Raw genomic sequence first — 24,540 nt, 5'->3', positions numbered from 1 at the left:
GCAGGATAGGGCTTCAATAGAAGTATTTGGGGGCAATACAAACATTCAGTCTATAGCAGGTGGTGATGGAATTATGCCGTATCTTAATTTTGGTGGTGGTTACATGAATCTGTAACTTTATGAAGATTCATAGAATTTTATACCAAAAGTCATATTTATTCAGTGATAATTTTTAAATGTTATGATAGATTCAAATGGATTAAAAACAAGAATTCAGAGTAAAAAATTTTCAAATTCAGTTTATTTTTTAAAATATCCAAAAATATTGTTTCCAGTAGATGCATTTAAAAGTTTGAAAATGAAACAGGAAACAGCTATATCAGGCAAAATAAAATTTATGTTAAATATTTCAATGGATAATGAGAAATATTACCTACTCATAAAAAAAACTAGAAAAAAATGTTACTATATATATATGATGTTACTATATATATATAAACTTTTAATGTGTATAGCCATAGGGGATTGAACTGTAGGAGAAATAAATAATTTAACTCATCCCTTTCAAAATTCATAAATTGAGAAAACAAAAACTGAGAAAGAGGATAATATAAATCATATAGTTAACGAAGTTTAGCCAATGGCTGAATCTTGAATATCATATTTGGCATATGGAGAATATATGATCTTGTGAAGTATTTATTATATTGGCCATAAAGAGAGAACTTCAAGTTCCAAAGAATCAGTATCATTCAGATTGCTTTTTGAATATTTTTGCTAAAATTTCCTATAGTTTTGAAAAATAAGTGATCCTTAGTTTAAAAAATCTTCAGGGGAATATAAAACATTTAGAATTGGATGTCAGTTAATATGCTACATGCCAAAATTTGATTTAAACAAGAACCGTATGGATAATTCAACGTTAGAAAATATGTCAAAATATGTCAAATATGCCTGGGTGGTTCAGTGGTTAAGCATCTGCGTTTAGCCCCAGGGCATGATCCGAAGTCCTGGGATGGAGTCCCACATCTGGCTCCCTGCATGGAGCCTGCCTGCCTATGTCTCTGCTTCTTTCTCTCCCTGTGTGTCTCTCATGAATAAATGAATAAAACCTTTTTAAAAAAGAAAGGAAATATGTCAAGCAATTTGTAATTTACCAAATTTATCACGCTATCTTTGGGGAGCGTGGAGCCCACATGGGGCTTGAACTCATACCCTGGGATCATGACCTGAGCCAAAATCAAGTATCAGAAGCTTACCAAATGAGCCACTCAGGTCCCCCAATAGTATTTTTTTTAATTATTTATTTATTCATGAGAGACACAGAGAGAGGTAGAGACATAGGCAGAGGGAGAAGCAGGCTCCATGCAAGAAGCCTGATGTGGGACTCGGTCCCAGGACTCCAGGATCATACCCTAAGCCAAAGGCAGATGCTCAACCCCTGAGCCACCCAGGTGTCCCCCACTCCAATACTATTTTTAACAAATGGTGCTGGAACAACTAAACATCCACATATAAATCAATCAATCAATCAATCAATCTAGACACAGACTTCATACCCTTCACAAGAATTAATTCAAAATGAATAAAATACCTAAATGTAAAATACAAAACTATAAAACTAGTAAAAGATAACATTGGAAAAAATCTAGATAACTTTGTATTTGGCAATTACTCTTTAGAAACAACACGAAAGACATGTATTATGATCCAAGAAAAAAGTAGTTGATAAATTGTGCTTTATTAAAATTAGAAATTTCTGCTTGAAAGACATTGTCAAGAGAATTAAAGACAAACCATAGACTGGGAGAAAATATTTGAAAAAACAGAATGATTATGAACACATAATACAAAGAACTCTTAAAATTCAACAGTAAGAAAACAAATAAACTAATGTGAAAATGGGCCAAAAACCTGAATAGATACCTCAACAAAGAAGATATAAAGATGTCAAATGAGCATATGAAAAGATGCTCATTATCATATATCATTAGGAAAATGCAAATTAAAATGACAAATAACAAAGCATAAATAACAAAGCACACCAAAATCCAGAACACTGGTAACACCAAATTCTGGTAAAAATGTGGAACAATAGGAACTCTCATTTACTGCTAGTGGGAATGCAAAATGGCAAATCCATTTTGGAAGACATTTTTTTGAGTTTCTTATGAGACTAAACAAACTTATTGTATATAATACAACAATTGTACTTCTCCACATATACCCAAATAAATTGAAAACTTACGACTATACAAAACCTTTCACACTTGATGCTTCTAGCAACTTTATTCATAATTGCCAGAATTTGGAAGCAACTGAAATGTCCTTCAGTAGTTGAGTAAATAAACTATGATACATCACTGCAATGGAAGATTATTCAAAGATGAAAAGACATGAATTATCAAGCCATGAAAGGACACATAAGAATCTTAAATACATACTACTAAGAGATAGAAGGCAATCTGAGAAGACTACTTACTGTATGATTCCAACCATATGACATTCTAGAAAAGATAAACTCTGGAGAGAGTAAGAAGATCAATGGCTGCCAGGTGTTGAGAAGGAGGGAGAAATGCATAGGCAGAGCACAGAGGACTTTGAGTGCAATGAAACTATTCTATGATACAGTAATGGTGGATACATATTATTATATACTTGTCCAAACTCATAGAATGTACAATACCAAGAGAGAACTCTCATATAAACTATAGACTGTGAGTAATAAAGATGCATCAAGTTAGGTTCATCACTTGTAACATATGTATCAACTTGAGGGATTTGGTGATAATAAAGGAGGCTGTAGATGTGTGGGGTTAGGGAGAATATGGGAAATCTCCCATACCTTCCATTCAATTTTGCTATAAATCTTAAACTGCTCTAAAAAATAAAGTCTGTTTAAAAAAATTAAATAAAGCTGAATCATTGACAGGTTTAAAACATGGATTACAAAATTTTTGAAAGAAACCTTTTAAAAAAACCTTTGGGATCCAGTGCTGGGTAAAGAGTTCTTGGACAAGACAGAAAAGGCAAAATTCATGTCAGGGAAGTTTGCTAAGTTGAACTATGTCAAGATTGAAATGTGTAGGCCCTTTCAAGGCCCTTCTTGGGGGGATAAAGAGATAGGTTATAGAGTGGACAAAAGTGTTTGCAAACTACATATCCAGTGGGACTCTGCTATCTACTGTGTATGGAGAACTAAAAAAAATAACAGTAAAAAAAAATCTAATAACCCAATTAGAACATGGGCAAAAGCCATGAAAAGATATCTCACTAAACAAGGTGTAAATAGCAAGTGAACACATGACAACATGTTCAACATCATTAGCTATTGAGTAGGTTGAAATGGAAACAACAATGAGATATCACTCCACACCTATCAAAATATCTAAAACAACAACAAAAAATTAACATCACATACTGGCAAGGATGTAGAGAAACTGAATCACTTACACATTGCTGATGAAAAGAGAATAAAACATTACCACACCAGAAAACAGTCTCTTAAAAATAAAAAATCTAAGCATGCAAGAAACATACAGCCAGCCAATTGCACTCCTGGCATTTATTTCAGAAAAATGAAGATTTATTTTCACATAGGGACCTGTGCACAACTGTTTGTAGCAGTTTTGTTCATGGGAGCCAAAATGGAAGGGACCAGATGTCCTTTAATAAATGGACTTTTAAACAGACTTTGGTTAGTCCATGATGTGAAATAGTGTTCAGCCATAGAAAGGGGCAAATGATTTTTACTGATACATGCCAACTGATGAAACTCTGGAGATATATGCTGGGTAAAAAAGGCTAATCCCCAAATATTACTACTACTGGATTACTCCATTTATATATTGTTGCAATGACAAAACTATACAAATGGAAAGCAGAAAGGAGAGGTGAGGTAGGGAGATTGGTTAGGATCACATGGGTTCAAGTGAGAAACATAAGGGTGTGTCTTGACTGTGTCAATGTCACTATATTGGTTGTTCTATTAGAGTATAAATTTCAAGATATTACTTTTGAAGGCACATGGGTAAAGAGAACTAGGGATTTCTCTGTATTATTTCTTACAGCCACATATAAATGTAAATAAAAATTTTACTTTAAAAACTTAAGCCATTTCCAGTTATGGAAAAAATTAATTAAAATAGGGAATATTGTCAGTGATATTGTAATAGCATTACATGGAGACAGGTGGTAGCTACACTTGTAATGCACATAGCATAATGTCAAATCACTATGTATGTATACCTAATGTACAAGCAATTATAACATTGCATGTCAAAAAAAATAAAAAAAACATTGCATGTCAAGTATATGCCAATTAAAATAATAATAGATTATAATAATTTTATTCGTTAAATTATAATTATATAATTAAAATTAATTATAATAAATTAATAATTTAAAAAATAAGTAAAATAAAAAGTTAAGTCCATAAACATTTTAGAAAACCTTTTAACTATTAATTGAGTTTTGAAATGGGAAAAGATATTTCGAGAAAAAATGATTAAAAAAATGAAAAATAAATGTTTCACAAAGTTTCAAAACCTGAAAGCTGAACACAATAAAAATGTTATAAGAAAACTTTGATTCAAATATGAACTAAAATAATATGATAGCATTTTCATGACAGTGTGGGAGGATGAGACTCTAAGCCCAAAGTAACAGTCTCCTTTTTCTTGGGCTGGCAAAATATTACCACAGTAAGTGTTGACGAATAACAAAACAGTGCTTTTTCCACTTACTTTCTTAATGTATTAGGATGATCAAACTTCCATAAGCTCAAAGGAGGTAACCTTTTTAGGAATTGTATCCCTTTGCCTGTGGCTGGTTTACATGAAGGTGAATGATCCAGTCTTTGCCTATGGGAATGTTTTTGTGTGCCTTCTGCAAAACATTTGGCTCCTAATAAATATAATCCTTTCCTTATTGTTTTTTTTTTCTTTCTGTTTTGAAACCTTCAAGTATATCATCTAATCCATAACATCTTACCTTGCCAGATAGCTTCAGTGTGGATCACTTGTTGTTTTGTTTTGTTTTAAAGATTTGTTTATTTGAAAGAGAAAGAACAGTGCTAGTGGGGTAGGGACAGAGGGGGAGGGAGAGAATCTCAAGCAGACTTTCCATTGAGCACAGAGCCTGATGAGAGGCTGACCCTACAATTCTGAGATCATGATCAGAGCTGAAAACAAGACCAGACACTCAAATGACTGAGCCACCAAGGTACCCTCAGATCAGTTGTTTTTTAACACCCACGGCAAAGCTGTGGTCACAGGACTTCCTGACATTGCAATAGTCATTTAGTTTTGTGAATCTCAGGGTTTCCTTTTTATTTACTCATCAATTTTACAGAAGTACATGCTCAAGTAAATTCCTCAAAATGGCATATGGAAGATGTATCTGGTCGAATGGTTTGGATTACTAATAGCAAATTTGAGGAAAGAAGGAGAACTTTTTAAAAGATTTTATTTATTTATTCATGAAAGACACAGAGAGGTAGAGATATAGGGAGAGGGAGAAGCAGGCTCCCTGCGGGGAACCTGATGCAGGACTCAATGCTAGGACCCCGGGATCACTATCTGAGCCAAAGGCAAATGCTCAACCACTGAATCACCCAGGTGCCCCAAAAGGAAAATGTAATAATTATTTACCTAAAGACTGTGTAAGTGAGTAGGTGGGAGACACATTTGATCAGGATCCTGGTGGTCACTCTGGGATTCTCTCTACTCTACCCTCATTCAGATATTTCTGTTCTTAGGCTAACTGTCCTCATGGAAACACATTGAATGGAACACTCCAGGATTCATTTACTCGTAATAGAGTCAGATTCTTTAGTCACAGTCTGCATTCAATCTTGGCTTTCATCAATATGCTGATTGATTTTAGATTTTTGAATGAAATAAAAATTCACTCTTTGTGGTAAAAGTTCTATGGTTTTTATAGACACATGGATTTATATAGCCATCAGCAAAATACCATATAGAACAGATAAATACCCCCCCCCAATTTCTTTGTTGTCAACCCATCCCTTACTTCCAATCCCAGACAACTAATGATAGTTCTCTAATGGCATATAGTCTTGCCTCTTTCAAAATGTTGCATAAGGGCAGCCCCTGTGGCTCAGCAGTTTAGCGGCCTTCAGCCCGGGGCGTGACCCTGGAGACCCAGGATGGAGTCCCACATTGGGCTCCTCACCTGGAGCCTGCTTCTCCCCCTGCCTGTGTCTCTGCCTCTCTCTCTCTGTCTCTCATGAATAAATAAATAAAATCTTTAAAAAACAAAAACAAAAAAAAATGTTGCATAAATTGAAACAAACCATATATAGCATTTGGAATTTGGTTTTCTTCCCTTAGCAAAATTTACTAAAGATTCATCCATGTCCTGTGAATCAATACATTCTTTTTACAACTGAGTAGTGTTTCGTTTTATGGATATACTACAGGTTGTTTATTCAGTCTCCCTTAGAGGACATCTGGGTTGTTTCCATCTTTGGCAACCATGAATAAAGCTGCTAATCCACACTCATGTACAGGATTTTGTATGAATAGAAGTTCATTCCACTTGCATAAATACCGAGAAGTGGGATTCCTAAATTATATGGTAAATGTATGTTTAATTTTGTAAGACTGCCAAACTGTTTTCCAAAGTGGCTGTATAATTTGCCTTCCAAATAGTAAAGGATGAGAGATCCAGTTTCTCTGCATCCTCACCAGGACTTGCTTTTTCTAGTTTTTGTTTTTAAATTTTGGCCAGTTTAATACATATGTATTGTAATACGTGATACTCTGTGTTTTTTTAAATGACTAATAATGTTGAGCATCTTTTCCAATTCTTATTGATCATTCATGTCTTCTTTGGTAAAATGTCTAATCAGCTCATTTGTTCATTTTGAAAATTTCATTGTTTTCTTATTGTTAAGTTCTGAGAGTTTGTATATATTCTAGATCTGATAAAGTTCTTTGTCAAATATGTGATTTAAAAATATTTTCTTTCAGCTTATAGATGGTCCATTATCCTAACAGTGTTTTTCAAAGAGCATAAATTTTTATTTTTACTGAATGCTAATTTATCAATTTTTCCTTTTATGAATTATGCCTTCAGTGTAATGTTAAAAATTTATTTTTCTAAAACTGAACACATATTTTCTCCTTTTTTCTTCTAGAAGTTTTATAATTTTAGGTTTTATATTCACATCCATGATTCTTTTTGAATTAATTTTGTATAAGATATGAAATATGTGTCAAGGTTCAGGGATTTTTTTGAGTAAATATGTCCTGTTGTTCAAATATCATTTGTAAGAAATACTATTCTTTCTCAAACTGAGTTGTTTTTGCATTATTGTCAAAAGTTAGTTGACCTGATTTGTGTTGGCATATTTCTAGATTTTCTATCATGTTTCATTGCTCTGTACATTTAAATTTTCATCACTTCCACACTCCTAATTATTGTAGTTTTATTATAAATCTTGAAATCAGGTAGTATTACTAGTTCAAATTTTCCCTTTTCAAAACTATCTTGGCCATTCTATACATCTATATATTTTAGATTAAGTTTGTTGATATCTACCAAAAAACTTGCTCAGATTTTGATTGGAATTATATTTCATCTATAGATAAAATTAGGAATTGACATTTTAGTAATATTGAGATTTCTAATCCGTGAACATTAGGTATCTCCATTTATATATGAATTCTTTTATTTTTGCCATTAATGTAATATAAGTATACTTTCTGGACATATTTTGTTAGATATGTACTTAAGTAATTTATTGCAGATAATATGCCTTAAATTAATTAATTAATTAATTAATTTATTTATTTATTTATTTATGAGAGAATGAGAACAAGGACATGATGGGCAGAGGGAGAGGGAGAGAGAATTCCAAGAAGACTTCACGCTGAGCATGTAGCCTGATATGGGGCCCAATCTCATGACCCTGAGATCATGACCTGAGCCAAAACCAAGAGTCAGATGCTCAACCAACTGTATCATACAGGCAACTTGCAGATAACATTTTTAATGTAAAAATCTGGCTGTTAATTGCTGTTATATCCAAATAATATTGATTTTTGAATAATGACCTTAATTCTTCAAACCCTAATAAACTCACTTACTTTAGAGGATGTTCTTGTAAATTCCTCCTAGTTTTCTGACAATCCTATCACATGATTTTTTTTTTCATTTATAATATGTAGGTCTATTTCTGACTTACTGCACTGGTTAGGAGTTCCAGGACGATGTTGATTAGAAGTATGTGAAAGAATCTTCTTGCCATCTTCCCACTCTGTTAGTGAAAGCATTCATTCTCTTGCCTTTAAAAATTGATGTTAGTTGTAGGTCTTTTGTAGATGTCCTTGACCAAGTTAAGAAAGTGCTCTTCTATTTGTAGTTTTCTAAGAGTGATTGTTTGTTTTATTCATATAAAACTTATATAATATAGAATTTATTACTTTATTTTAAAGTATAAAACTTAGTGGATTTTAGTATTTTCATGATTTTGTGTGCCTTTCATTACCATCTAATCCAGAATACTTCCACATCCCCAAAATAAACTCATCCTTCCCAATTGCTCCTCTCCCACCCCTTAGCAACCACTAATCTATTTCTTGTTTCTGCAGATTTGCCTATCCTGGACATTTTGTATAAATGGAACCATAAAATACATGGGCTTTTTGTCAGTTTAGTTTCTTTCACTTAACATTATGTTTCAATTTCATCCTTATTGTAGTATGTATCAGTAATTCATTGCTTTTTGCAGCTAAATAATATTCCATTTCAGGGGCTTACCACATTTTGTTTATCTATTCAACAGTTGATGGGCATTTGGGTTGTTTCTACTCTTTGGCTGTTATGAATAATTCTGCTGTGAATATTCATATACATGTTTTTGTAAAAATATGTTTTCAATTCTTTTTTTTAAAAGATTTTGGTTATTTATTCATGAGAGACACAGAAGAAGGCAGAGACATAGGCAGAGGAAGAAGCAGACTCCTTTGTGCGGAGTCCGATGCAGGACTCGATCCCAGGACTCTGGGATCACAACCTGAACCAAAGGCAGATGCTGAACCACTGAGCCACCCAAGTGCTCCAAGTTTTCAATTCTTTTGGATATATACTTTAGAGTAGAATTGTTGAAATATGTCACAACTCTATTGTTATCATTTTGAGGAACTGCCAAACTGTTTTCCATAGTGGCAACGTCATTTTACATTTCAACTAGCAATGTGTAAGGGTTCCAATTTCTCTATGTTCTAACCAATGTTGTTATTTGTTTTTGTTTTTTTTTAATATTTTCTTATAGATATATCATTGGGTATAAAGTGGTTCCTTATTTTAGTTTATTTCATTTACCTAGTGATTAGTAATGCTGAACATCTTTTCATGGCTTGTTGGCCATTTGTGTAAATTCTTTGGAGTAATGTCTATCCAAATCCTTCGTCTATTAAAAATTAGGTTAATATCATTTTATTGTTGAGTTGTAAGATTTTCTTAATATGTTCTGGATGCTAAATGCTTACCAGATATATGATTTGCATATATTTTCTCCCACTTAATGGGTTGTCTTTTTGTTTTCTTGATAGTATACTGTGATGCACAAATTTTTTCAGTTTTTTAAATTTAATTTCAAATTAGTTAACATACAGTGTAGCACTGGTTTCAGGAGCAGAATCCAGTGATTCATCACCCACATACAAAACTCAGTGCTTTTTGATGAAGTCCAAAAATATCTATTCTTTTCCTTTCCTTCTTTAAAAAACTTTTCCTAATTCAAAGTCACAAATATTTACACCTATATTTCCTTCTAAAAGTTTAATAATTTTATCTTCTATATTTACATTTAATACATTTTGAGTTAATTTTTGTATCTGGTGTGAACTACATTCATTCTTTTACATTTTGTATCCAATTATCCTAGCACCAGTTTGTGAAAAGATTTTTTTCTCACTAAATTCTCTTGGCACTCTTGTCAAAAATCAATTTATCAAATCCCTAATTGCCACATAAGAGACCCCAGCCCCTCTCCTTCCACAAAGACCAAAAATTTGTTTATTTATAAACAAAAACAGCTCTTGGACAGCTTCGGAGTCCCCTGAAACACAGAGGAACAGCAGAAAAAGAATAACTACACAAGAAGAGAAAGAAAAACACCTTAATTTTCTCTGCATCATCCCATTCCCCAGGCATTGTTCAGTGCCAAGAGGGAACTCCTAAACTAGAAATAATTCCCCTTGTCAGTTAAAGAAGACCTGAATAAGCAGCCTGCTTCCCTAACCTTTTGGGGTGCTACATGAAGGACCTGCTTCGTTTTACCCCACCCAACAATTGGCAGAGCTCAGACATACAGAGACAGCTCGAACAAAAAAGAAGAGCAAGAGCTACCAGTATGAGCCATGCAGCACAGGGCAACCATAGTAACCAGTGATCTGTTCTGCAGATGACCCTAGCAGCTATTATCAGTGAAGAAACCAAGGGCTAGTGCAGCCCCATGGGACCCCTGCAGATACCACTTTTGCCCCACAGGTATTCATGATCACAGAGAGCAGCCACCTGACTCCTTTTACTCTTCCTCTCCTCCCCACTGCCAGATCTGGGACCCATCCTAGCAGTCAGCCCAGGCCTCTCCAACTGTGTAGTATCTAGAGCCTAGATCCCAGCAGCTGTTCCCCACCAGTGCACATACATTGGAGGGCTAGCCTTTCTAGCTGTGTACCTACATGACTCTAGCCTCCACTGTTATCTATGTGCACATGGGGAGACCATGTAGCCATGCTTATAGCTGGACCTTCACAGCCCAGATCCAGCCTTGTCTCCTGTCACTAGCTGCCGCCATGGATCTGATCTGTAACTAGTCTCTCCGGCTAGACACTTGCATGGCTTCAGCCCCACTCTAAATGCTGGCCTCCCCTGCTGTGTACCCATGGTGACACCCAGCATAGAGTACACCACACCAGGGCTCCTACAGTTGTCAGTGTGCCTGCAGTTGGCCCTGGTCTTTGCTGCTTGTCTTTAGTCCCACCACTATGTGTGTGTCTGTAACTGGACCCTGCCAATACACAGGCCCCTGCAGTTGGCTCCTGCAGCTAGTGCATACTATTTGTTCTAGCCACAATTGATACCTGCACCAGTCCCCACACACTGAACCTAAAGGCACTCAGGAGGATCCCAATAGTACTTATAGCCACTTTTGGACTCATCACAGCTCTATCTACAGACCATATTGTTGTCAACATGGATCGTAGAAGTCTAAGATGATGAAATTTCATGCCTTCCTGGCCCCAGACCAGCCACATGCCCCTGGACTTGGTGTGTCATGCACTACTAGATCCAGGATCACAGTATGCTCCAATGTGTTCCCAATTGCAGGTGAAAGTCTTTCCTTACCAAAGTTAGTCCATAAAATGTAGAAAGTAACTGCTTCTTCAAACATACAGACACCTCTGCAAGGTTACAGGTATCATGAAGAATCAGGGAAATATAATACCACCAAAGGAATACAATAATCTCCAAAAACTAATCCAATGAAATGGAGACACATACATTGCCTGATAGTGAATTCAAAATAATTATTCTAAAGATGCTCAAAGAACTACAAAGAACAGATAAATAATTCAATGATACCAGACAAACTACAAAAACAAAATGAGAAGTTTAACAAGGAGGGCAGCCTGGGTGGCTCAGTGGTTTAGCGCCACCTTCAGCCCAGGGTGTGATCCTGGAGACCGGGGATCAAGTCCCATGTCAGGCTCCCTGCATGGAGCCTGCTTCTCCTTCTGCCTGCTTCTCCTCTGCCTGTGTCTCTGCCTCTTTCTCTCTCCATGTCTCTCATGAGTGAATAATTTTTTTTTAAAAAAAAGAGAAGTTTAACAAGGAGAAAACAGAAAAGAACCAAACACATTTTGGAGTTAAGAATCCAGTAGATAGCTTTAGCATCAAACTTGACCAAGCAGAAAAATCAGTGACTTCAAAGACAGATCAATTGAAATTATACAGAGAATCAAAAAGGGCAAAAAAATGAAAATAAATGAAGATTAAATGCAGTCTCTATATAATTTCCAAAGACATTTTCATAGAAATAGAAAAAATAATTCTAAAATTCATATGGAAACACAAAGATCCCTGAAGAGTCAAAGTAGAGAAAAAACAAAGCTGGAAGCTGCATACTTCATGATTCAAAATATATTACAAGGCTATAATAATCAAAGATTATGGTACTGACATAAAAACAGATACATAGACCAATGGTACAGAATCGAGAGCCCGAAAATAAAGCCACATATATATGGCTAACTAATATTTAAGAAGGGAACCAAGAATAATATTTAAGAAGGGAACCAATGAAGAAAGGACAGTTTCTTTAATAAATGGTATTGGGGAAATTGGATATCCACATGAAAAATAATTAAATTGGACCTCTGTCTTATATCACTCACAGATGTTAACTCAAATTGTGTATAGGACTTAAACATAACACTTGAAACCACAAAAATGCTAGAAAAAAAAACACAGGAAAAAATTCTTCAACAACAGTCTTGGCACCAGACTTTTTGGATATGATACCCAAAGTAGAAGCAGCAAAAGCAAAAATAAACAAGTGAGACAACATCAAAGGAAAATATTTTATACATCAAGAGAAACAATCAAAAAAATGCAAAGCCAATCTAGAATGGGAGAGAAGATTTGCACAGGATATATCAGAAAAGGGGTGAATATCCAAAGAACTCATACAACTCATTAACAAGAAAACAAACAATCCAATTAAAATTAGAGGAACTGAAAAGACATTTTTTTCAAAGAAATGGCTCAATGAAACCGTGCTCAACATTGTTAATCACTAGGGATATGTAAATCAGAACCATAATGAGACATCACTTCACATCTGTTAGAATACTACTATTAAAAAGACAAGAAATAGCAAATACTGGAGAGGATGTTGGGCAAAAGGAATCCTTGTGTACTGTTGGTAATGGAATTGGTGCAGCCACTATGAAAAACAGGATAAGGGTTCCTCAAAAAAGTAAAAATAGAACTACCATATGACCAAGTAATCTCACTTCTGAGTATTTACCTGAAGAAAATGAAATCGCAATGTTGATATCTGCACCTTCATGTTCATTGCAGCATTATTTACAATATTCAAGATTGGAAACAACCTAAGTATCCATTGATGGATGATTCAGTAACAAAAAAGTGTTATATATACCATAAAAAGAAGGAAATGCTGCCATTTGAAAGTGTTTTTTTCTTGTCTTCATATATATCTCATCTTTTTGTTGTTGACAGATATCTTGTATAAGACTTAAATATGAAAAAATAGTCTTTATCCCTAAAAATGAGTATTTCATTTCTTCATCTAGGGCTTTGTGATAGTGTTTCAATTAAACTAGTCTGGAGTCGAACTCTGCTTGAGATTTGTTCTTTTCCTTTCAGTTGCCACAGGCTTCAGATTCTTCTAGAGCTATCTTATGTTTAGAGGAGATGTTGGCTTGCCAGAGGTGTATTTCCTTCTCTCCCAACAACTCTCATGACTCCTCCATCCTCGGCGTTAAGCTCCTTTCGCATTGTGCCTCAGAGAGGCTCAACCTTTGTAGATTACTTGTGACAGAATGTTTATTTTCCTGGTTTTGAGGGTGGAGGGTATTTTTACTGTCTTAAGTCTCAGTCTTACAGTTTATTTATGACTCTGTATTTAATGTGTTTTTCAAAATATTATCAGGGGTTTCTTCTTTAATTTTATTTTTTCTCAGTTGTTGGTATAAAATCATTAAAACTTACTTTTCTATACTGAACTGCTATCCAATTTGCTAAATTAACATTAATTTTAGTAATCCATCACCCCATTATTGCTTTGTTTTTTCTATGTACATGATCATCTTATTTCTTCCTTTAGAGTCCTTATATTTTTTCCCTTTACCTTATTGCTGTAGTCATAACTTCCAAATGAATGTTGAATAGAAATAGTGATAATGACTATTTTTGTATTATTCTCAAGGGTGGATCATATGGCTAGAAGCACACTTAGTCTATAAGAAATTGGCATATTGTGTAATAAAATTTTACATTTCTAACAATAATAAATGAGAGTTCTTCAACAATCTCACTAACACTTGACATGGTGAATCTTTTTAATGTTCACAATTCTAAAAGGTGTGTAGTGGTATATTATTGTGGTTTCAATTTTTATTTATTTAATTTAATTTATTTAAATTAGCTATAATTTTTTTAAAGATTTTATTTATTCATGAGAGACACAGAGAGAGAGTGAGAGGCAGAGACACAGGCAGAGGGAGAAGCAGGCAGAGGGAGACGCAGTCTCCATGCAAGGAGCCCGATGCAGGACCCGATCCTGGGACCCAGATCATGCCCTGGGCCCAAGGCAGGCACCAAACGCTGAGCCACCCAGGGATCCCCAAAATTAGCTATAATTTTAAGCATATTTTCATATGTTTATATGCCATCTGTATACATTCTTTGGCGAAGTACTTGTTCAATGATTTTGCCAATTATTTTGACTGATTTCTCAACAGAGATTTAAAAGTTCTTTATTTATTTCTGTCATAAGTTTTTAATAAAACATATACTTTGGAAACATTTTCTCCAAATCTGAGGATTCTCCTTTAATTTACTTAAAAGTATCTTTCAAAGAGAAGCTTTTGATTTCTATGAAATCCAATTCATCAAATTTTTTTATATTATGGATCATGTCATATCAGAGATACCTTTGCCTAACCCAAGGTCTGTACAGAAGTTTTCCCCTATGTTTTCTTGTATAAGTTATACATTTTAGGTTTCACATTTGGATCTGTGATTCATTCTGAGTTAATTTTCAAATATAGCAAGAAGTATGGATGGAAGTTTGTTTCTACACTTGGATTTCCAATCGTTCTGCAGTACTTTTGAAAAGATAATCCTTTTTCTACTGATTTGCCTTTGCACTTTCATTAAGAATTATATTTCCAAAAAAAGGTTTATTTCTCTATGTATGCGTCTATTTAGGAATTTTCGTTCTGCTCCTTTGATATAATTTTCTCTCTTCTTACGAATACCACATTGTCTTGATTAGTAAAGTTTTATGAGTCTTGAAATCAAGCAATATTAGTCTTCCACCTTCTGTCTTATTTTTCAAAATTATTGGCTGTGTCTTCTGTAGGAAATTTAGTATTACTTTGTTTATTTCTAAAAAGAGCATGAGGATATTTTCAATATGATTGCATTCCTTCTAAAATCAATTTTAGGAGTCATCTGACCCATTCATTTAGTTCCTCTAAGATTTCTATCAACAATATTTGTAGTTTTCAGTGTACATTGTTTTATATCTTTTTCAGATTTAGTCTTAAGTATTTCATAGTTTTTGATGCTATTTAAAAATTGAATATTATTTTATTAATCTCAATTTTAATCAGTCATTATAATATAGAAACAAAATTGATTTTTTCATATTATTCATATATCCTTCAATCTCATTAAACTCTCTTAATATGTCTAGTAGCTTTTTGAGGATCACATTATTCCATATTATTCCCGTATCTATAATGACACTTTAATATTTTTACTATTCCTTTAAAATTGTGATGCCTTGTATTTATTTTTTTAGCCTTCTTGTAAGTGATTAAAATCCTGCTATAATATTTAACAGAAATGGTAAGAGTGGATAGGCTTGAATTTATCCTAATTTGAGGCATCAAACATTCAGTTTTTCACCATTAAGTGTGATGCAAGTTCTGTAGTTTTTTGGTAGATGTCTTTTTTCAGAAAAGGAAATTCCTTTCAATTCTTTTTGTCTTGCTAAAATTTTTAGCAGGAGTAGATGTGAAATTTGTTGTTGAAATGTGTTGAAAAAGCACTGAGAAAAAGTGCTTTTTCTCGAACTATTGAGATGGTCATATTGTTTTTCTCTTTTTTATTTGTTAATATAATGATTTAAATTGAAAGATTTAGAACAGTGGCCAGCCCAAGTCCAGCTGCCTATTTTTGTGAATAAGTTTTTTCTAGGGACATAGCCATGTCATCCATATATGTATTGTATATAGCTGTTTCCATGCTACAGTGGAAGAGTCGAACAGTTGTAGACAAAGACTATGTAGCCATAACCTAAAATATATATTAGCTGGACTTTAGAAGAAATAATTTGCTGATCCTTTATTTAGGATATTTAAACAACCTTGCATTTCTGGGATCAACTCTACTTGATAATCATGTTTTATCCTCTTTATATATTGCTAAAGATAATCTTCTAAAATTTAGTGTAGGATATTTGCATCTATATTAATGAGGAATATTGACCTATAGTTTTCTTATTTTGTAATGTCATTTTCTGGTATTCATATCATGGTAAAGCTCACCTTATAGAATAATCTAAGAAACATTCCCTGCTTCTCAATTTTTGAAAGATTTTGTGTAGATTTTGTTATTTACTATTCCATTTCTCAAAAGTTTACATCTATTTTATTTTATCCACTTTTCCCCTTTGATGAATGTTTCCTGATAGCCAATTGTCTTGGGTAAGTTTTTTTGGCTTATAAAATAAGGTATTTACTGTTTTACAACAAGAACACTGGAGCAAAAGTTGTTCCAGGGTTAATTTGTTACAGTTCTTGCATTTTTCCATCTATCAACTGTGGTATTCAAGACATCTTTAGGCCAGTTCTCCTTAAAGCCACAGATGTCTCTAAGAGATTCCACCATTACTTCACATGGCTCCTGTGCCTTATTCACTGGGAAAATGGTGGTTGAGATGGAGAAGGATAGCTGTTAAGGGAGGAGAGAAAGAGTGGCTAGATCATGTATGTCCTTTGGGGGTTGAATTTATAATTTTCGTTTTATTCTAACTGTAAAGGGAAGTCATGGGAATAATAATCACATAAGGATTGATGTGATTTCTTTTTGTTTAGCTTTAAAATATCACACTGGAGGGCACCAGGATGGCTCATCAGTTGAACTGCTGGCTCTTGATTTCACCTCAGGTCATGATCTTAGGGTCCTAGGATTGAATCCCACATTGGGCTCTGTGCTCAGCAAATTGTCTGCTGAAGATTCTCTCTCCCTCTTTCTCCCTCTGTTTCTTCTCCCACTCATGCTCTCTCTCTCTCTCACAAATAAATAAATCTTTAAAAAAACAAAATAAATAAAATATCACTCATAACTTTTATATGACACGTAAGAGAAACAGTAGAAAACATTGTTAGGAATAGTAACCTAAGAGAGCTAAAACTAAGATTAAATAATATATTTCTATCCTCTGAATATAAGCTAATACCAACAGAAGTTGAAATTTTGCAACTTTAATTCATTCTCTAAAAATAGCATTATTTTTCTGTATGCCTATGAGCATACCTCCTTCACCTTTCTTCTTATGCTTTGTTAAAATAAATGTCAAAAGCCATAGCAAAGTATACAAACATACACATATATGAAAACTCCAATGTTAATGGTTCAGTAAGGGTTTGCAAGACCACAAAATTAAAAGCAGCACTTTCTCCCCTTTTTAACAGTGTGCTGTCTAACATATGCTACAACTTATTGCAAAGTAGGTCCCCTACCTTGTAGATGAAAGCAGAAGTGTTATAAAGTACTATAACTAAGTATTATAATTTAATGTTTGCTAATTTAATGTTTGCTAAATAAACAGTAAATAAGACCTATGAAAATTGGTATAGTTTAATGTGTTTTTTTCACCCAGATGTATTTATTCTTTTTTTCCAACTTTTCTCAATGACATTTCAATAAATGTCATAATTCAAAAATATTTTGTGATTATTTTTATTAAGAAGCTACAGAGTACTTATACTTACTTTAAGATATCATGCTAATTGATTGTCTAATGTGAAATGAGATTATTCCCTTTGTGTTTTTACATTAATCTTGATGATTTGAGTCTTCCATTAGCTGGACACCTGGATAGCTCAGTGGTTGAGTGTCTGTCTTTGGCTCGGGGTGTGTTCCAGGGGTCCTGGGATCGAGTTCCACATCAGGCTTCCCTCAGGTAGCCTGCTCTCCCTCTACTTGTGTCCCTGCCTCTCTTTGTGTGTCTCTCATGAATAAATGAATAAAATCTTTATTTTAAAAAAAGGCTTCCATTAGAACATGTATTAAGTAAGTAGCTAGGCATCTTTGTAAACTGTTAAAAATAATTTCTAATATTTACTTCAGTTTACTCAAAACTCAAAAATGATACTTTTGTCCTTTCTTTTTTTTTTTGCCTTATTTGTCTGGAGGAAGCATCCAAGATGATACTAACGAGGATATCTTTAATGTGACTACATAAAAATGGCAATTTCATGTGGTTTACACTTAAATATTAATAATTTCATTAAATATGGCTAGAATAAATAATTCACTTAAAAGATAGTGATTCTCAGATTTACTACAATATCTCAGATTTCTACAATATTGAATATTTTTTCTCAAAAAAACCGCAAGTATCTCTAAGTGGATACTATAGAATGAAAAAGAGTTCATTAACTAAAAAGGATTTTTTGAAACATTTATTTATAAAAACAGACAAAATATCAGTAAAGTTGTAGAAAATTTGACTAGTACTATTAACAAAATTGACCTTATGGACATTAATTGAATATTTCACCCAATGAATACAGAATGCATGCTTTTTGGAAGACTATGTAAAATATTTACAAATATAATGCTAATGTTTTAAAGCCTGTAATAAATTTAAAAAGAATGAAATACAAAACATGTTTCTTATATAACACAATTAATTTAGAAATCAATGACAAAAGATGAATACAAAATTACTATTTTCTTGAAAGTTAACTTATGGACCCTGGAAAAATACAAGGATTTTTGAAAATTTGAGATCAACTATAAAAAATCTATGTATCAAACTTGTGGGATACCGCTAAGAATTATTAGGAAGTTACCATAAATATTTACATTTTAAAAGGAAACAAGACTGAAATTTACTAACTAAATGTACATTCCATGAAGGGAGAGAAATAAAATCAAATTTTAAAAAGTAGAAGATGAAAATAACAAACAATTATAGTTCAGATTAAAGAAAATGAAAACAGACATATAATAAAAATAATTATTAGCAAGGCCAGAGTTCATTATTTGAATATAAAAAAAATATGACTTCCCTGGTGAGATTTTAGTAAGAATAAAAAGTTGTGACATATAATCAATACTTAGAAATAAAATATGAAGCATTACTAGAGATACTGAAGAATTTTTTTAAAAATAATAAAGGATATTATAAAAATCTTTGTTTTAATACTGTGGAAATTGAGATATAAATTTATTTAACTTACGATTCCTTGAAAAAAAAATGATCTTACCAAAAAATACCTCAGAAGAAATAGAGAACTTCTGGCAGCAAGAGTACAGTAACGTGATATGCTTTTTGTCTGTTTATGCTTCTGATATCCCCAAATATATTCATGAAAACCAAACAGAGCAACTCGGATGGCAAAGGTGAATTTTAGTAGGATGGAAAATATGCAACATTTTCAACCAAACTAGGTGACAAGGAATCACTATGAAACCCAGAATAAGTGAAGGCATGACCAAATACAAAAGAGCCATAGGCTATACATGGGACCAATTGTTGCTCAGTAATGGCACATAAATTTGAAGTATAAAATGACCACAGGAAGGATAGAGGTAACATACCTCAATATCATAAAAGCCATATATGAAAAGCCCACAGGGAATATCATTTTCAATGGGGAAAAACTGAAATTTTTTCCTCTAAAGTCAAGAACAAGACAGGGATAGCCACTCTCACCACTATTGTTAAACATAGTACTTACTAGAAATTCTAGCCTTAGCAATCAGACAACAAAAAGAAATAAAAGGCATCCAAATTTGAACACCAATAAAAAATAAATTTATTATTAAAGAGAAAAAAGGCATCCAAATTTGCAAAGAAGTCAAACTCTCACTCTTCACAGATGACATGATACTTTCTGTGGAAAACACAAAAGATGACACCCCCAAATTGCTGGAAATTATACAGCAATTCAACAACATGGCAAGATATAAAATCAATGCACAGAAATCAGTTACATTTCTATTTACTAACAGTGAGACAGAAGGAAGAGAAAAAAGGAGTCAATCCCATTTACAGTTGCACCGGAAACCATAAGATACCTAGGAATGAACCTAAGAAAGAGGTAAAAGATCTGTACTCTAAAACCTATAGAACACTTAAGAAAGACATTAAGGAAGACCTTTATTGAAAAACATTCCATGCTCATGGATTGGAAGAATAGGTATTGTTAGAATGTCTATGATACCCAGGCCAATTGACACATTTATTGCAATCCCTATCAAAATACCATAACATTTTTTAAAGATTTTATTTATTAGAAACAGAGAGAGAGAAAGGCAGAAACACAGGCAAATGGAGAAGCAGGTTCCATTCAGGGAGCCTGACATGGGACACAGGCAGAGAGAGAAGCAGGCTCCACACAGACAGCCCAACATGGGACTTGATCCCAGGTCTCCAGGATCACGCTCTGGGCTGAAGGCAGCACTAAACTGCTAAACCTTCGGGGCTGCCCCCAACAACATTTTTCACAGAACTGGAATAAATAATCTTAAAATTTGTATGGAACCATAAAACCCAGAATAGCCAAAGGAATGTTGAAAAAGAAAACCAAACCTGGTGGCATCACAATGCCCAACCTCAAGTGGTATTACAAAGCTGTGATCATCAAGACAGTGTGGTACTGGCACAAAAACAGACACATAGATCAATGGAACAGAATAGAGAATCCAGAAATAGACCCTCAACTCTATGGTAAACTAATATTCAACAAAGCAGGAAAGAATATCCACTGGCAAAAGGATAATCTCTTCAAAAAATGGTGTTGGGAAAATTGGAAAGTCAATGTAGAAGAATAAAACTGGACCATTTTCTTACACTGAACACAAAGATAAACTCAAAATGGATGAAAGATCTATATGTGAGACAAGATTCCATCAAAATCTAGAGGAGAACACAGGCAACACCCTTCTTGAACTCGGCCACAGCAACTTCTTGCAAGATACATTCAGAAAAGCAAGAGAAACAAAAGCAGAAATGAATTATTGGGACTTCATCAAGATAAGAAGCTTCTGCACAGCAAAAGAAATAGTCAACAAAACTAAAAGACAACCTACAGAATGGGAGAAGATATTTGCAAATGACCTATCAGATAAAGGGCTAGTTTCCAAGATCTATAAAGACCTTATTAAACTCAACAGCAAAGAAACAAACAATCCAATATGAAATGGGCAGAAGACTTGAACAGAAATTTCACAGAGGAAGACATAGACATGGCCAACAAGCACATGAGAAAAATGCTCAGCATCACTTACCATCAAGGAAATACAAGTCAAAACCACAATGAGATACCACCTCTCACCAGTGAGAATAGTGAAAATTAATAAGAAGGGAAATAACAAATGTTGGGGAGGATGTGGAGAAACGGGGACCGTCTTGCACTGTTGGTGGGAATATGAACTGGTACAGCCACTCTGAAAAACTGTATGGAGGTTCCTCAAAGAGTTAAAAATAGAACTGCCCTATGGCCCAGCAATTTCACTGCTAGGGATTTACCCTAAAGATACAGATGCAGTGAAATGCTGGAACATCTGCACCCCGATGTTTCTAGCAGCAATGTCCACAATAGCCAAACTGTGGAAGGAGCCTCGGTGTCCATCGAAAGATGAATGGATAAAGAAGATGTGGTTTATGTATACAATGGAATATTACTCAGCCATTAGAAATGACAAATACCCACCATTTGCTGCGACGTGGATGGAACTGGAGGGTATTATGCTGAGTGAAGTAAGTCAATCGGAGAAGGACAAACATTATATGGTCTCATTCATTTGGGGAATATAAAAAATAATAAAGGGAATAAAAGGAAAAGAAAGAAAATGAGTGAAAATATCAGTGAGGGTGACAAAACATGAGAGACACCTAACTCTGGGAAATGAACACGGGGTAGTGAAAAGGGAGGTGCTGGGGGCTTGGGGTGACTGGGGTGACCACCCTGTCTTGATGAGCACAGCTTTGTAGTACAACCTGAAATCTGGCATTGTGATGCCCCCAGCTCTTGTTTTCTTTTTTAACATTCCCCTGACTATTCAGGGTCTTTTCTGACTCCACACAAATCTTAAGATGATTTATTCCAACTCTCTGAAGGAAGTCCATGGTATTTTGATAGGGATTAAATTAAATGTGTAAATTGCCCTGGGTAACATTGTCATTTTCACAATATTAATTCTTCCAATCCATGAGCATGGAATATTTTTCCATCTCTTTGTGTCTTCCTCAATTTCTTTCAGAAGTGCTCTGTAGTTCTTAGGGTATAGATCCTTTACCTCTTTGGTTAGGTTTATTCCTAGGTAACATGCTTTTGGGTGCAATTATAAATGGGATTGACTCCTTAATTTCTCTTTCTTCAGTCTCATTTTTAGTCTACAGAAATGCCACTGATTTCTGGGCATTGATTTTGTATCCTGCCACACTGCTGAATTGCTGTATGAGTTCTAGCAATCTTGGGGTGGAGTCTTTTGGGTTTTCTATGTACAGTATCATGTCATCTTCGACGAGGGAGAGAGGAAGTCCAAGGAAACAATCCACAGAAACAGGGATTGAATAGGTATTATAATGACACTAAATTCATATCTTTCAATAGTAACTCTGAATGTGAATGGGCTTAATGATCTCATCAGTAGATACTGGGTTTCATAAACCAATAAAAAAGCAAGACCCATCTATTTGTTGTCTACAAGAGACTCATTTTAGACCTAAGGACACCTACAGCCTGAAAATGAAAGGTTGGAGAATCATTTACCATTCAAATGGTCCTCAAAAGAGAGCAGGGGTAGCCATCCTCAAATCAGATAAATGAAAGTTTATACCAAAGACTGTAGTGAGAGATGAAGAGGGACACTACATCATACTTAGAGGATCTATCCAACAAGAGGACCTAACAATCATGAATATTTATGCCCTGAATGCGGGAGCTGCCAAGTATATCAATCAATTAATAACCAAAGTTAAGACATACTTAGATAATAATACACTTATACTTGGTGACTTGAACACGGCGCTTTCTACAATTGATAGATATTCTAACCACAGCATCTCCAAAGAAACAAGAGCTTTAAATGATACACTGGACGAGATGGATTTTGCAGATATTTACAGAACTTTACATCCAAACGCAACTTAATACACATTCTTCTCAAGCGCACATGGAACTTTCTCCAGAATAGGCTACATACTGGGTTACAAATCAGGTCTTAACCGATACCAAAAGATTGGGATCATCCCCTGCATATTTTCAGACCATAATGCTTTGAAACTAGAACTAAAGTCCAAGTAGAAGTTTGGAAGGATTTCAAACACGTGGAGGTTAAAGACCATCTGCTAAAAGATGAAAGGGTCAACCAGGAAATTAAGGAAGAATTCAAAGGATTCATGGAAACTAATGAGAATGAAGATACAACCACTCAAAATCTTTGGGATACAGCAAAAGCAGTCCTGAGGGGGAAATACAATACAAGCATCCATCCAAAACTAGAAAGAACTCAAATACAAAAGCTAACCTTGCACCTAAAGGAGCTGGAAAAGGAACAGCAAATAAAATCTTCACGCAGCAGAAGAGAGTTAATAAAGATTCGAGCAGAATTCAATGAAATAGAGACCAGAAGAACTGTGGAACAGATCAACAAAACCAGGAGTTGGTTCTTTGAAAGAATTAATAAGATACATAAACCATTAGCCAGCCCTATTAAAAAGAAGAGAGAGAAGACTCAAATTAATAAAATCATGAATGAGAAAGGAGAGATCACTACCAACACCAAGGAAATACAAACGATTTTAAAAAGTTATTAGGAGCAGCTATACGCCAATAAATTAGGCAATGTAGAAGAAATGGACACATTCCTGGAAAGCCACAAACTACCAAAACTGTAACAGGAAGAAATAGAAAACCTGAACAGGCCAATAACCAGGGAGGAAATTGAAGCAGTCATCAAAAACCTCCCAAGACACAAAAGTCCAGGACCAGATGGCTTCCCAGGGGAATTCTATCAAACATTTAAAGAAGAAACCATACCTATTCTACTAAAGCTGTTTGGAAAGATAGAAAGAGATGGAGTACTTCCAAACTCATTCTATGAGGCCAGCATCACCTTAATTCCAAAACCAGACAAAGACCCTACCAAAAAGGAAAATTATAGACCAATATCCCTGATGAACACAGATGCAAATCTTCTCAACAAGATTCTAGCCATCAGGATCCAACGATACAGTAAGAAGATTATTCACCATGACCAAGTGGGATTTATACCTGGGTTGTGAGGCTGGTTCAACAGTCATAAAGCAATCAATGTGATAGATCATATCAACAAGAGAAAAAAAAAGAACCATATGATCATCTCAACAGATGCAGAGAAAGCATTTGAAAAGTACAGCATCCACTCCTGATCCAAACTCTTCAGAGTGTAGGGATAGAGGGAACATTCCTCAGCATCTTAAAAGCCATCTACGAAAAGCCCTCAGCAAATATTCTCAATGTGGAAACACTGGGAGCCTTTCCCCGAAGATCGGGAACAGGACAGGGATGAGCACTCTCACCACTG

The 24,540-nt window shown here is 34.4% G+C and overlaps 1 long non-coding RNA gene across 1 annotated transcript in view; it reads right to left on the bottom strand.

Moving 5' to 3' along the window:
- LOC144290451 (uncharacterized) overlaps positions 1–2,616 on the bottom strand; it is a 58,005-nt gene extending 55,389 nt beyond the window's left edge. Inside the window, exon 1 of the long non-coding RNA XR_013358093.1 lies at positions 2,423–2,616. This is a non-coding gene — a long non-coding RNA (uncharacterized LOC144290451). The remainder of the gene's footprint in view (positions 1–2,422) is intronic.
- Between the last annotated feature and the right edge of the window lie 21,924 nt (positions 2,617–24,540).

This window comes from Canis aureus, chromosome 2 (assembly GCF_053574225.1).
Source record: "Canis aureus isolate CA01 chromosome 2, VMU_Caureus_v.1.0, whole genome shotgun sequence".
In the NCBI taxonomy this organism is placed as follows: Eukaryota; Metazoa; Chordata; class Mammalia; order Carnivora; family Canidae; genus Canis; species Canis aureus.
Note: the sequence above shows the minus strand (reverse complement) of the source record. Positions and strands in the feature narration are given on the sequence as shown.